General features: G+C 35.2%; 1 non-coding gene across 1 annotated transcript; it reads left to right on the top strand.

Moving 5' to 3' along the window:
• The first annotated feature begins 1,329 nt into the window (after positions 1-1,329).
• On the top strand, positions 1,330-1,436 carry LOC139869678 (small nucleolar RNA R71). The gene has a single exon (XR_011766262.1). It is a non-coding gene; the product is annotated as a small nucleolar RNA R71 (small nucleolar RNA).
• Positions 1,437-11,394: the final 9,958 nt, after the last annotated feature.

Below are 11,394 nucleotides of genomic sequence, written 5' to 3'. Positions count from 1 at the left end.
TCTTATAAATTAGAAAATCCCAAAATTAAGTAACCACTACTCCTTCATAACTATCTTAGGCTTAAATATAGGTTCGATTCTACTGATATCTCAAAAATACGACTCTAGGTCATACTTCCCTTACTCATGCTAAGGAGTAGTACGATTTAGGCCCTGCTAAATATAAATTTAAACATTACCACCCCCTTGGTGGTTGATTCTGCGTGCTGCAACCTGACGACACCGCACAAATAAAATCGTCTGTTTCGGCCGTATCAATAAGTATTAGTGAGATTTGATGAACTCGCTTGATTTTGGATTGGATTGGTAGTGTTGCTATAGATAGAAATAACTCTCGTGTTATTTTGGTGGTTTTGTTGGTTATTTCGGTTGTTGTTGTAATTATTCGGATTGACTTGAGAGTTTGAAGGTAAAGTTCTTTGTGGTCTTTTGGCAACTTGATTTGAAATTCTTCCAACGGTGCTCTCAAGGTTTTGGAATGATGCTTGTTGGTTTCGGAGTTGTTGCTTCAAGAGCTCATTCTCTTTCATTAGAAAAGCTTCGGTTGATTCTACCTTCTTGATGTAGTTGTGCATGATTTCTTCTAAGCTTTTCGAAGGTTGGGATTGTTGGTTGTTTTGTTGAGGTTGTTGATTGTAACCTTCGTTATTTTATGATTGACTATAACCTTGGTTGTTTTGATAATTTGAATTTGCTTGATTGTTATAAGGTTGGTTGTTGTAAGGTTGTTAGTTTTGGTATTGGAATTTGTTGTTTCTGTTTTGGTTATAGTTGTTGTAACCTTGATTTCGGTTTTGGTTTGTAAATCCGGGTGGTGTATTGGTTTGGTTGGTGAATGATACTTGTTTTTGATTAGGATTGTAGTAGCTTTGGTTAGATGTTCCTCCCCGTTGGGAGTTTTGATTACTCACGTAGTTCACATGAGCATCCGAATTCATGGGAATATCATCTAGATCAACATGATTGCATTGAGTAATTTGAGGACAATTCTTTGTGAAATGTGGACCCTCGCATCGTTGACAACCCACTTGCATTGCAACTACCGTTTGTTGAATCTTCTTCAATTGTTTCCCAAATGTTTGAAATTGATTGTTCAAGCTTGCGTGCGTCACTTGCCCATTTTCACTCTCGACTTGTGCTACATTCGTCCTTGCTAAATCTCGCGGTGAAGGTACCCATTCGTAAGTGTTGACCGAGATATCTTCTAGCATAATTTCGGCCGCATTTGGCAATTTGTACATAAATACCCCACCGGATGAAGAATCAAGATATCGCTTCGTCAACATATTACAACCTCGATAGAATGTGTTGATATACTCCTTCTTCGTCAAACCATGCGGTGGGCAAGCTCTTAGTAGCTTCTTAAATCGTACCCATGCATCATACAAACTCTCATCACCCCGTTGTATGAACCCATTAATCTCCATTCTAAGCCGCTCTACTTTTGACGGTGGAAAGAAATGATTGATAAACTTGTTTGTTAACTCTTGAAAAGACCTTATGGAATCGGATGGTAAACTTCACATCCAAAATTTTGCGTCTCCTTGAAGTGTGAAGGGAAATTCCCTTAGTTTAAAAGCGTCATCGGTGACGTTTTTGGTTTTGTAAATATCACAAAGATCATTAAAGTGTTGAATATGTTCGAACGGATTTTCATATATGTAAGTAACTATAGGGGGTGAATAGTTACTTAGTGGTTTCTTAAAACTTTTTCAAAATCTTTAACGATCAAAACATAAGTTTTAAGTGTGGAAGTGTTTGTGTTTGTTAATGCAAGTATGTAAAGTGTGTAAGTGCACAAACACAAAGATTTATAGTGGTTCGGGTGGATGTTAACTAATCCACCTTAATCTACTCCCCAATTCTAAGAATTGAGACTTTTCTTCACTATGATACCCCAAACTCGGTGGAGTGTCCGGATACAACACTAGCTCCTCGATAAGCCGCTACTTATGAACCCTTACGTCCCTTTGAAGAATTCACAAACACTAAATGCTCGTACCACAAGATCCTAATGCTCTAATCCTAGTGAAATCACAAATCTTCTATATTTGCTAGGTAACACCTTTAACCTTTCTATCCCTTCGAAAGATCTTAACTTAGATTAACTTGTCTTCGCCTTGGACAAGCATTAATCCCTAATGGAATTAATCAACTTCCTAGTTTCCATTAAGGAAGATTGATCACTAAGTTACCTAATGCTACTATTACAAGATACAAGATTCACCCACTTATAGTTCCTCAATAGGTTACACCAACTTAATTCCTAATGGAATTGATTAAGTTGCTAGATCCTTAAAGAAACTTGAATCATAAAGCAAGATGGTGTTTCCTATCACAAGAACCATTTAACTTCCTTGACCCCTTAAGGAAGTATCTTACAATGTAAACTTAAAGATACAATGATAAGCATGAAGTTTACAATCTAATTCTACTTAGTGTAAGTAGAATCTCTCTTTCCCTCTTATAATCTCTCCATGGATATTTGCTTGAGGCTTGGGAGACCAGTAGATATGTATTTGAAAGTGTTTTGGAAAGCGGTAGTCTTCAAGTTTGGCAAATGTTGGTATATATAGGAAGAGAAAAATGCTGACAGAACCTGCGCGGCTCTCTGCACGATCGACCGTGGATCGACCGCGCTCCCTGTTGTACTGAAAATAAATCCGTTATAGAGCCGTTGTAATTTGCATTTTTTGGCCATTTTCCTTTGTTTGATGTCTGCAAAAAGATGCCAAAACATCTTGATACCCTTGACCATCATCTCTTACTTTGGATGCATTCAATGAAGTTGACATAAGCTTGCAAATGAGGAAAGTTCCATTGTCCTTCTCTTGTGTCATTGATTTCCTATTATGGCAAATGCTGAAACCTTGTCCCTTGACAACCCACAAAGCTCCAAACACAATAACCCATGAATCTTAAGTTTTGTCAATACTTGAATGGAAGTATCATCTCCCATTAGTTGCTTGCTACAAGTCAATCTTGAGTTGTTTAATTATAATGAAGAATCCCTAGGCTAGTTGCTTTAATCATCTCTTGACAAACCATAAACTTCCAAACAAGCTTAACTTGCACCTTAATCCCTTGTCTTCTTCTTCATGGAAGTATCTTGCTAGTTGGAACCTTGTTACATCCTTAGTTGACTAGTTTGAATCTAGCTGATCACTTTGTGACTAGCCTTGATTTAATTAAGCATACATACTTACATAATATACATACAAGTGATACTTAAGAGAAATGGGAGAGCATCTCTTTAATTGGGACTTTAATGACCATCATTAGTATGTTTAAAAAATGTTTAAGTAGTATTGTGTAACAAGATGTAAAAAGATATAACACTTATGTGTTAGCACTAATTTAGCTCAAAACGTCATTAAGACTTTATTAAGTGAGATTAGTCAAAATTAGCGCTTTATGATAAAAACTCTTTTGGATATGAAAAGGGCATCAATTCTCAGTATGTTAAAAAAGGTTTCATAAATTATGGATGCCCGGAAGTGGTAGATCTTTATTTGATTGAAAAGTTTAACAGCAAAAAATGTGGCTTCAATCACGGTCAGCTGTATGGTCGACCGTGAAGCTAGTTTTTAAAACGATTTGAATTTTGGTTTGAAACTGGGCAAAAGGCATCCACGGTCAGGCCTACGGTCGACCGTGGTGCAGCCGTGCATTTTTTAAATATTTTTGTTTCTAATGATTTGTGGTCTCTTGCTAGAGATCATGTAGGCTTGTGTTCTTGTATTGTATATACATTGGTAAGCACTTGCCATTTAGTTTATCATCAAAACAAGATGGTTAATATTTGAATATTATCATTGGATTACTAACCAACAATCTATCAACCCATGAAAGTATGTATCCTTGATCAACGTGAAAAAGTTACCCTCGATCTTCCAATTATCCGTTTCAATTGGTGGTTTTGTAATAGCCGATGCTATCATTGTTGGTGCAACCAATCTAGCATTCCGCATTGGCGTGTCGTTTGGATCATTCAACAAATCTTGATTAACCAGAGGACCATTAGGATTGCCCTCTTCATCGTGAATCGAATTACCGTTTGGATCCATCTCTTCTAAACAAAATGGCAAAGCTTCGAAATTCTTTCTTAATACCCTTTATTCTCAACAATTATAAACCCCGTGCACGTGTCTTTCCGGATTGAAAAATGGTTGTGTGAATTCTTGGTCCTTGTGAGACCTTGTTTTCATACACCAAAGGTACCTATCCTTCAATCACAACACAAACACAAGCGGTTTTCCAAACGAAATAATAATATAAAATGGGAAAAGTAACTTCCGTAAGGGTGAACCCCTACGAAAGGATCGAACAATTAAAAGTTTAAATCAAATAATAAACTAAGCTAACCACAATCCCCGGCAGTGGTGCCAAGAAAGTGTGATGCGTGCGTGACAATACATCTTTTACCCTCTAAATTTATATAAGATTCAAATATTACAAATAAGCACACACAACTAACGAGCACTTAGAACCCGGTTATTATAGCACTCTGATGTAAGTATTCTTATCAAGTTCGTCCCAAGAGACGTGGTGTAAGTCGGATATTTGAAACTATCAATTGTCCTAGGGTTTGTTTGATTGTGGAGGTTTCGATTGATATCAACTAACAACTAAAACTTGCACAATTAAACAAACCTAAATTTATCAATTAAACTAGTGACAAGAAACAAGTAGCGAAGTATTAAGACTTAAAAAAAATTAACTAAGACGTGTTCACTTATCTAATCCTCTCTATGCTTGGCTTGCCAGGTTTTGCTTATATTGCTATCTCATTAGTTGTTGAACTATTAAATATTTAGCATCACTACTAAACCTCAAATCAAATGATACTCCACGAATTCACATAAGCTCCATATCTTAAGATCGAGTTAAGCATGATTTGGTCATTGAGATTGAGCTTAGGTTAAAATCACTTAAAACCTCAAACTATCGAAATCACTTAAGATAATCCGCATTACTATGTTGACTAGAGGCCAATTGAAAACCAACCTAGATCAAGAATACAATCACTTGCAAATCCTAAACTAGTTGTCTAGATCACCTAAGGTGTTGAAGCACATATTGATTCACTTCTCAAATTACTAAGAGAGCTACACAACACATGTAATCAAAGTCAAGTCTAAAAAAACTCATAGTAATGGATCTTTAGCCAACTCAACAACACATGATCATGTAATTCATTCAAACAACAATAATCAATTGATTTGGGGCAAACACTAGCATTAAAGATTCATAGATAAGCGAACACAAGAGATTTAGCCAGTCATAGCTAAAATTAAACTAATAAAAAGCATAGAAATGTAAATCATCATCATCTTCAAGTTATTACAAGTAATCAATGCTAAATATGAAAAGTAAAGTGAAGATTACAAACCAAAATGTAAAGAAGATGACGATCTAAGCTAAACAATGATGAATCTTGAGCTAGCTTCCTTGAATCCACCCTTAAACACCAATGGATGATGAAATTAGGGTTTAGTGTGAGAAATTCGGACCTTAAGCAGCTGCTCCCAAAGATGCATATCAAAAATGACCTAATCTCGTTCCTTTTATAGTGCTGAAAATCTGGACTGAAACAGCGTCAGGAGCGCCGCTTTTACTTCAGGAGCGGCGCTTTTGGCTTGGTGAGGAGCGGCGCTTTTGACTTTAAAACGCCGCTTTTGGCTCTAAACAGGGGCGACGCTTTTATTGCGGAGCAACGCTTTTGGCTGATCAGGAGCGACGCTTTTGACATTTAGAACGGTGCTTTTGCTCACTGAAGAAACATGGAGACAAATCATGCATAATAGCGCCGCTTTTCATTATGGAACGGCGCTTTTGGGCCTTCAGGAGCGGCGCTCCTATACAGGAGCGGCGTTGAAATATCCCGTTCATATTGATTATAAACGTTCCATATTAATTGATTTCGTTGCGAGGTTTTGACCTCTATATGAGACATTTTTCAAAGACTGCATTCATTTTTAAAACAGCCATAACCTTTATTTTATCGATAAAGGTTTAAAAGCATTACGTAGATTATCAAATAATGATAATCTAAAATATACCATTTACACACGACCATTACATAATGGTTTACAATAAGAATATATTACATCAAAAATAAGTTTCTTGAATGCAGTTTTTACATAATATCATACAAGCATGGACTCCAAATCTTGTCCTTATTTTAGTATGCAACAGCGGAAGCTCTTAATAATCACCTAAGAATAAACATGCTTAAAACGTTAACAAAAATATTGGTGAGTTATAGGTTTAACCTATATATTATCAAATCATAATAATAGACCACAAGATTTCATATTTCAATATACATCCCATACATAGAGATAAAAATCATTCATATGGTGAACACCTGGTAACCGACATTAACAAGATGCATATATAAGAATATCCCCATCATTCCGGGACACCCTTCGGATATGATATAAATTTCGAAGTGCTAAAGCATCCGGTACTTTGGATGGGGTTTGTTAGGCCCAATAGATCTATCTTTAGGATTCGCGTCAATTAGGGTGTTTGTTCCCTAATTCTTAGATTACCAGACTTAATAAAAAGGGGCATATTCGATTTCGATAATTCAACCATAGAATGTAGTTTTACGTACTTGTGTCTATTTTGTAAATCATTTATAAAACTTGCATGTATTCTCATCCCAAAAATATTAGATTTTAAAAGTGGGACTATAACTCACTTTCACAGATTTTTACTTCGTCGGGAAGTAAGACTTGGCTACTGGTCGATTCACGAACCTATAACAAATATGTACATATATATCAAAGTATATTCAAAATATATTTACAACACTTTTAATACATTTTGGTGTTTTAAGTTAATTAAGTCAGCTGTCCTCGTTAGTAACCTACAACTAATTGTCCAACGTTAGATGTACAGAAAAAAATTGATATATATTATCTTGAATCAATCCACAACCCAGTGTATACACGTCTCAGGCTAGATCACAACTCAAAGTATATATATTTTTGGAATCAACCTCAACCCTGTATAGCTAACTCCCACATTACTGCATATAGAGAGTCTATGGTTGTTCCAAATAATATATACACATGGGTCGATATGATATGTCAAAACATTTGTATACGTGTCTATGGTATCCCAAGATTACATAATATATTAGAATACATGTATAATACAATATAAGTTAGCTAGGATATGATTAATATAGATTTGTTACCAATTTTCACATTGCTACAACAAGAAAAATTATCCAATCTTGTTTTACCCATAACTTCTTCATTTTAAATCCGTTTTGAGTGAATCAAATTGCTATGGTTTCATATTGAACTATATTTTTTGAATCTAAACATAAAAAGTATAGGTTTATAGTCAGAAATATAAGTTACAAGTCGTTTTTGTAAAGGTAGTCATTTCAGTCGAAAGAACGACGTCTAGATGACCATTTTAGAAAACATACTTCCACTTTGAGTTTAACCATGATTTTTGGATATAGTTTCATGTTCATAAGAAAAATAATTTTCCCAGAAGAATAACTTTTAAATCAAAGTTTATCATAGTTTTTAATTAACTAACCCAAAACAGCCGGCGGTGTTACTACGACGGCGTATGTCTGGTTTTACAGTGTTCTTCGTGTTTCCAGGTTTTAAATCATTAAGTTAGCATATCATATAGATATAGAACATATGTTTATTTGATTTTAAAAGTCAAGTTAGAAGGATTAACTTTTATTTACGAACAAGTTTAGAATTAACTAAACTATGTTCTAGTGATTACAAGTTTAAACCTTCGAATAAGATAGCTTTATATGTATGAATCGAATGATGTTATGAACATCATTACTACCTCAAGTTTTCTGGATAAATCTACTAGAAATGAGAAAAATAGATCTAGCTTCAAAGGATCCTTGGATGGCTTGAAAGTTCTTGAAGCAGAATCATGACACGAAAACAAGTTCAAGTAAGATTTCCACTCGAAATAAGATTGTTATAGTTATAGAAATTGAATCAAAGTTTGAATATGAGTATTACCTTGTATTAGAAAGATATCTTACTATAAATAAGAAAGATTTCTTGAGGTTGGATGATCACTCTACAAGATTGAAAGTAAGCTAGCAAACTTGGAAGTATTCTTGATTTTATGAAACTAGAACTTGTAGAATTTATGAAGAACACTTAGAACTTGAAGATAGAACTTGAGAGAGATCAATTAGATGAATAAAATTGAAGAATGAAAGTGTTTGTAGTGTTTTTGGTCGTTGGTGTATGGATTAGATATAAAGGATATGTAATTTTGTTTTCATGTAAATAAGTCATGAATGATTACTCATATTTTTGTAATTTTATGAGATATTTCATGCTAGTTGCCAAATGATGGTTCCCACATATGTTAGGTGACTCACATGGGCTGCTAAGAGCTGATCATTGGAGTGTATATACCAATAGTACATACATCTAAAAGCTGTGTATTGTACGAGTACGAATACGGGTGCATACGAGTAGAATTATTGATGAAACTGAACGAGGATGTAATTGTAAGCATTTTTGTTAAGTAGAAGTATTTTGATAAGTGTCTTGAAGTCTTTCAAAAGTGTATGAATACATATTAAAACACTACATGTATATACATTTTAACTGAGTCGTTAAGTCATCGTTAGTCGTTACATGTAAGTGTTGTTTTGAAACCTTTAGGTTAACGATCTTGTTAAATGTTGTTAACCCATTGTTTATTAAATCAAATAAGATGTTAAATTATTACATTATCATGATATCATGATGTATTAATATATCTTAATATGATATATATATATACATTAAATGTCGTTACAACGATAATCCTTACATATATGTCTCGTTTCAAAATCATTAAGTTAGTAGTCTTGTTTTTACATATGTAGTTCATTGTTAATATACTTAATGATATGTTTACTTATCATAATATCATGTTAACTATATATAAATCCATATATATGTCATCATATAGTTTTTACAAGTTTTAACGTTCGTGAATCACCGGTCAACTTGGGTGGTCAATTGTCTATATGAAACCTATTTCAATTAATCAAGTCTTAACAAGTTTGATTTCTTAACATGTTGGAAACACTTAATCATGTAAATAACAATTTCATTTAATATATATATATAAACATGGAAAAGTTCGGGTCACTACGGTACCTACCCGTTAAATAAATTTCGTCCCGAAATTTTAAGCAGTTGGAGGTGTTGACGTATCTTCTGGAAATAAATGCGGGTATTTCTTCTTCATATGATCTTCTCGTTCCCAGGTGAACTCGGGTCCTCTACGAGTATTCCATCGAACCTTAACAATCGGTATCTTGTTTTGTTTAAGTCTCTTAACCTCGCGATCCATTATTTCGACGGGTTCTTCAATGAATTGAAGTTTTTCATTGATTTGGATTTCGTACAACGGAATAGTGAGATCTTCTTTAGCAAAACATTTCTTCAAATTCGAGACATGGAAAGTGTTATGTACATTCGCAAATTGTTGAGGTAACTCAAGTCGGTAAGCTACTGGTCCGACACGATCAATAATCATGAATGGTCCAATATACCTTGGATTTAATTTCCCTCGTTTACCAAATCGAACAACACCTTTCCAAGGTGCAACCTTAAGCATGACCATCTCTCCAATTTCAAATTCTATGTCTTTTCTTTTAATGTCGGCGTAGCTCTTTTATCGACTTTGGGCGATTTTCAACCGTTGTTGAATTTGGATGATCTTCTCGGTTGTTTCTTGTATTATCTCCGAACCCGTAATCTGTCTATCCCCCACTTCACTCCAACAAATCGGAGACCTGCACTTTCTACCATAAAGTGCTTCAAACGGCGCCATCTCAATGCTTGAATGATAGCTGTTGTTGTAGGAAAATTCTGCTAACGGTAGATGTCGATCCCAACTGTTTCCAAAATCAATATCACATGCTCGTAGCATGTCTTCAAGCGTTTTTATCGTCCTTTCGCTCTGCCCATCAGTTTGTGGATGATAGGCAGTACTCATGTCTAGACGAGTTCCTAATGCTTGCTGTAATGTCTGCCAGAATCTTGAAATAAATCTGCCATCCCTATCAGAGATAATAGAGATTGGTATTCCATGTCTGGAGACGACTTCCTTCAAATACAGTCGTGCTAACTTCTCCATCTTGTCATCTTCTCTTATTGGCAGGAAGTGTGCTGACTTGGTGAGACGATCAACTATTACCCAAATAGTATCATAACTACTTGCAGTCCTTGGCAATTTAGTAATGAAATCCATGGTAATGTTTTCCCATTTCCATTCCAGGATTTCAGGTTGTTGTAGTAGACCTGATGGGTTCTGATGTTTAGCTTTGACCTTAGAACATGTCAAACATTCTCCTACATATTTAGCAATATCGGCTTTCATACCTGGCCACCAAAAATGTTTCTTAAGAACCTTGTACATCTTCCCCGTTCCAGGATGTATTGAGTACCTAGTTTTATGAGCTTCTCTAAGTACCATTTCTCTCATATCTCCAAATTTTGGTACCCAAATTCTTTCAGCCCTATACCGGGTTCCATCTTCCCGAATATTAAGATGCTTCTCCGATCCTTTGGATATTTCATCCTTTAAATTTCCCTCTTTTAAAACTCCTTGTTGTGCCTCCTTTATTTGAGTAGTAAGGTTATTGTGAATCATTATATTCATAGATTTTACTCGAATGGGTTCTCTGTCCTTCCTGCTCAAGGCGTCGGCTACCACATTTGCCTTCTCCGGGTGGTAACGAATCTCAAAGTCGTAATCATTCAATAATTCAATCCACCTACGCTGCCTCATATTCAGTTGTTTCTGATTAAATATGTGTTGAAGACTTTTGTGGTCGGTATATATAATACTTTTGACCCCATATAAGTAGTGCCTCCAAGTCTTTACTGCAAAAACAACCGCGCCTAATTCCAAATCATGCGTCGTATAATTTTGTTCGTGAATCTTCAATTGTCTAGACACATAAGCAATTACTTTCGTTCGTTGTATTAATACACAACCGAGACCTTGCTTTGAGGCATCACAATATATCACAAAATCATCATTCCCTTCAGGTAATGACAATATAGGTGCCGTAGTTAACTTTTTCTTCAATAACTGAAACGCTTTCTCTTGTTCATCCATCCATTCAAATTTCTTCCCTTTATGCGTTAATGCAGTCAAGGGTTTTGCTATTCTGGAAAAGTCTTGGATGAACCTTCTGTAGTAACCAGCTAGTCCTAAAAACTGGCGTATGTGTTTCGGAGTTTTTGGGGTTTCCCACTTTTCAACAGTTTCTATCTTTGCCGGATCCACCTTAATACCTTCTTTGTTCACTATGTGACCGAGGAATTGAACTTCTTCCAACCAAAATGCACACTTTGAAAACTTAGCGTACAATTC

The sequence above is a fragment of the Rutidosis leptorrhynchoides genome, chromosome 9, assembly GCF_046630445.1.
Source record: "Rutidosis leptorrhynchoides isolate AG116_Rl617_1_P2 chromosome 9, CSIRO_AGI_Rlap_v1, whole genome shotgun sequence".
NCBI classification, from domain to species: domain Eukaryota; kingdom Viridiplantae; phylum Streptophyta; class Magnoliopsida; order Asterales; family Asteraceae; genus Rutidosis; species Rutidosis leptorrhynchoides.
This window is presented reverse-complemented; position numbering and strand designations above follow the sequence as displayed.